We start from the raw sequence: 5,008 nt of genomic DNA, 5'->3' as shown, positions 1-5,008 counted from the left end.
AGGATAAATTGTGTTTCTGAACCCCTTTGATCTTGAGTTCTTGATGACAGTCTTTTTAATGCACCATGTATGCTGAATTTTAAAGGGCAGTAAATTAAAATATGCAATATCTGCAGAGACATAATACACCAGATTTTCCTATCTGAAGCATTCAGTGGAGACCCTCGCCCTCCCCACCTTTAGAAGTCTAACTGATTGTTACTGTCGGTATATCCCATGAATGGTTGCACACAGGAAGAGGGGCTCATTTAAGTAGTTGGGAGTCAGACAGCCATTACCTGCTCTGTGACCTTGGGCAGATAATTTTATTCTTGTGTGTCGTGTTTTGGCGACAAAAAGATGCTAGGGACTCCTTGCAGTGTGTAAATGTAACGCTAGTAAAAAGCTGTGTGATCTTTAGCTTCAAAGGAGTTAAGGACTTTTAATTGTAGCCTATATATCCAGGTTGTTTTGAGATCTCCATGATCCTGCTGGTTGTCTCCTTTCAAAAGGAGCTGTCTTAGACTGTCTGGAAGGGTAAGAAGAGTTAACTTCTGTTTTTAATTCTGCCAGACTTGTTTAGAAATGGGTGTGTTATTTAACCTCACTGAGATGGGGTTTCTAAATTACTTTGAAGTGTTGTGGTAAAAGGAGTGGTGTTTATGGTGGCTAACTTTCACTTTCAGTTAATAAGTATCAGGAAGGACCTTTTAGGTTCATGGAACTGTTTATGTCTGGTGATCTTACTGGCCCTCTGCGGTTAATTTATATGATATTAAAGTTTTACAGATACTGTTGATCTGTTTTTTTAACCAAACGAATATTAAGAGAACACAGGCCAGGCTTGGTGGCTCACGCCTGTAGTCCTAGCACTCTGGGAGACCAAGGCAGGCGGATCACCTGAGGTCAGAAGCTCGAGACCAGCCTGGCCAACATAGTGAAATCTTGTCTCTACTAAAAATACAAAAATTAGCCGGGTGGTGGTGCACACCTGTAGTCCCAGCTACCCAGGAGGCTGAGGCAGAATCACTTGAACCCAGGAGGCAGAGGTTGCAGTGAGCCGAGATCAGGCCACTGTACTCCAGCCTGGGTGACAGAGAGAGATTCCATCTCAAAAAAAAAACAAAAAAAACAAAAAAAAAACGCCGCATAGTTAATTTTGGAATAGTACATTAACTCCTTTCTGAGATGTTTCCTTGAGTTCTAAGAAATGTGGCAGATCATCTTTCTGGAAAAGGTCCGTTTTTTAAATTTTTCTAAAGTCACTTTCTGTCTTTGCTCACATCAATAAAAATGCACAGAAAATAATTTTCAAGCTTGGTGACAACTCTCAACTATTTGGAAATTATTAAAAAATTAGGCCATTTCTTATTTTAGTCAAGTATTAGTATCCTCCAGATTTTATTTCTTAATTAGTTAAAAGAATGATAATCATATGTATAGTAATATATATAAGCTATGTATTTTTAAATATGTATCATCTACAGACTTAAGGTGGAGTTTGGGGAAAGAAAGAAAGCTGGCCTCTCAATACCTGTGTGCCAGGCATATATAATTTAATTTGATCCTCACAACCTTGTGAGATAGGTTTGATATAGTTTTACAAATGAGGAAACCAAAGTTTAAGGAAATTGAATGACTTGTTCAGGGTCATATAACTAGTAAGTGGTGAAACCAGGCTTAGAACAGGGGTCTTAATTCCAACCAAGGCCAATGTTCCTTCCACTCAGCCCCTGTTTTAAAAAGCATTGGCTTATCAACGTAGCCCCATTATTGAGGATGCTGCTGCTTGGGTGCATTTCATTAAGTGTAGCCTGAGGACAACATTGAGAAAGCCAAAGATACTAAAGTCTAGTTTCCTTTCTGATTCCTGTTGTTAACAGCCTCCTACCTACCTTATTTTTCTTATCTGAAATAGGCCTAATTCTTTCCTGACTTGAGAGATTTAATTAATGTTTACACAGTGTTTTGAGATCTTCAGTTGAAAGTGGTTACAGGGAGTAACTTTAAAATTCTGTTAGTTGCCAAATAGATGCCTGAGTTCTCCCTTGGGATGTGGCTAGTTGCTTTGCATCTTTTTTTTTGGTGGGGACAGGGTTTCGCTCTGTCACCTAAGCTGGAGTGCAGCAGTGGTGCAATCACGGCTCACTGCAGCCTCAACCTCCTGGGCTCAGGTGATCCTCCTGCCTCAGCATCTCAAGTAGCTGGGACCACAGGTGCATGCCACCAAGCCTAGCTAATTATTATTATTATTATTATTATTATTATTTGTAGAGACAGAGTCTCCCTATGTTGCCCAGGCTGGTCTTGAACTCCTGGGCTCAAGCTGTTTTCCCGCCTTGGCCTCCCGAAGTGCTGGGATTATTGCTGCCTCTTTTTAATGCCAGGAAAAAAAATAGCTTCTGTGTTCTTACGAGATGTCATAGTTCCCTTGTTTTGTTTTGAACAGTGTTGTTTTGTTTTGTTTTGTTTTAGAGAGGGAGTCTCAACTCTGTGCCCAGGCTGGAGTGCAGTGGCATAATCGTGGCTTACTACAACCTCGAACTCCTTGGCTAAAGCAGTACTCACTCCCACCTTAGCCTCCTGAGTAACTGGGATTATAGGCACGAACCACTGCACCAGCTCCTTTGTTTTACTTTTTAAACAAATTATTCTATTCTTCTGGGGCTGGTAAAGGTCACGGATAAGCATTATAAGAGAAGTCCAAGTCCCAGTCACCTCCTATTCCCATACTTGACCATCTTTACTGCCCACAGATAAAGTTCTTGCCAGCCAAATTGATCAGGTCTCCCCTCTGCCTTGTTTGTATGTGCATTTGGTAGGGTGAGGGGGGCGTGTGAGCAATCTTACAGGTTCTGATCGTTAGTTTTACTGTTATTACTCATAATAAGAACACCATGCATTCAGAGATTCATGGTTTGTTTACAGAGTATTTGTAGGATAGAGCAAATTTGGATTTTTCTTTTCTTTTCTTTTTTTTTTTTTTTTTAGACGGAGTCTCGCTCTGTCACCCAGGCTGGGCAGTGGCGCGATCTCGGCGTACTGCAAGCTCCACCTCCCGGGTTCATGCCATTCTCCTGCCTCAGCCTCCCGAGTAGCTGGGACTACAGGCGCCCGCCACCACGCCTGGCTAATTTTTTGTATTTTTTTAGTAGAGACGGGGTTTCACTGTGTTAGCCAGGATGGTCTCAATCTCCTGACCTCGTGATCCCCCCGCCTCGACCTCCCAAAGTGCTGGGATTACAGGCATGAGCCACCGCGCCCGGCCGGATTTTTCTTTTCTTATACTCAAATATGATTTTATTTTATTCATAAATAAGAGAACCAATTTCAGTGGGAAAACATTCACATTATGATTTCTTTTTTTTTTTTTCTGAGACGAAGTCTCACTCTGTTGCCCAGACTGGAGTGCAGTGGCGCCATCTCCACTCACTGCAAGCTCCACCTCCCGGGTTTGTGCCATTTTCCTGCCTCAGCCTCCCAAGTAGCTGGGACTACACCTGCCACCACCCGGCTAATTTTTTTATTTTTTTATTTTTTGTATTTTTAGTAGAGATGGGGTTTCACCTTATTAGCCAGGATGGTCTCTATCTCCTGACCTCGTGATCCGCCCACTTTGGCCTCTCAAAGTGCTGGGATTACAGGCGTGAGCCACTGTACCCAGCCTCACATTATTATTTAATATACTAAGAACAATATGGCCTAGTATAATCTTAAAACAAGGTGTCAAATGAGATTAAAATTAGTTCAAAATACAAATAACTGATTTTTTATAGTTCTTTATAATCTTCAGACTATAATCTCATTCAGACATAATTTCATTTTAGTCTCATCCAGGTAGATGTTGACAAATGCATTTTATATACAAGAAACCAGTTCAGAGAAGTTTAAATATGGGGCCTGGTATTTCATTGCTAATCATTGATGTAGTTGATCTTTTACGCTTTTGAGTCTCTGCCCAAGTATGTCTCTTCAGAAACCCCCAAATCATGTAACTGTAATGTTTTCCTCTCAAGTGTCCTGTTGCTAATCTTAAAACCCTTTCAGAATCTTTAGGAGACTGCTGGTGAGCAAAGTAGGCAACAGAAAATTTCCTGGTATACAGGGTCAGATCTTCTGTACAGATGAATAAGAAGGGATAAGGCTGTCTTGACCTAAATTCTTTTTTTTTTTTTTAAAGACAGAGTTTCACTCTCGTTGCCCAGGCTGGAGTGCAATGGCACAATCTCAGCTCACCACAACCTCCGCCTCCCAGGTTCAAGCGATTCTCTTGCCTCGAGCTGGCTAGTAGCTGGGATTATAGGCATGTGCCACCACACCCGGCCAATTTTGTATTTCTAGTAAAGACAGGGTTTCTCCATGTTGATCAGGCAGGTCTCGAACTCCCGACCTCAGGTGATCCGCCCACCTCAGCCTCCCAAAGTGCTGGGATTACTGGAGTGAGCCACCGCACCCAGCCAACCTAAATTCTTTGTGCAGGTCCACCACTCCAGCCTTTCATTGCTGCCTCTGTCCCCTGCAGAATCCTTCCTCCCACCTGATCCCAGGAAATAGTAGCAGCTATTGGCTTTTTCAGACAACTAGACTGGACCATTCCATAAACAGGAAGCTTTTGTTCATCCCTAGCACATTTATGAGGGAAGAGCAAGCAAGCTCTTTGAACAAGACAAATTTCAGTAGATGAAGGAGGATTTTTGCTTTCTGAAGCCTCCCTGAACCTCTTCTCTTGATTTGGCTCCATACCTCCTGTTCCACAACTTTTCCCTGCATTCCCCAACTCCACATCACCCCCTCCTCTTGTGCACGTACACCATCCTCCATCCAGCCCAATGCATCTGTCTCAGATTTGCTAAAGTACTTGTACTAAAGGAGAATATCTGTATCGCTCCTCTGCTTAAAACTATTCATTGACTACCTAACCTATAAGATGACTTCTCATTATGTCTTTGAGAACTTATTTGATCTATCCTTATCATTTAAGCTCCTTTACAGTCTCCAACCATCTTTTTTTTTTTTTTTTTTTTTTTTT

This window comes from Mandrillus leucophaeus, unplaced genomic scaffold (genome assembly GCF_000951045.1).
Source record: "Mandrillus leucophaeus isolate KB7577 unplaced genomic scaffold, Mleu.le_1.0 Scaffold141, whole genome shotgun sequence".
NCBI lineage: Eukaryota > Metazoa > Chordata > Mammalia > Primates > Cercopithecidae > Mandrillus > Mandrillus leucophaeus.
This window is presented reverse-complemented; position numbering follows the sequence as displayed.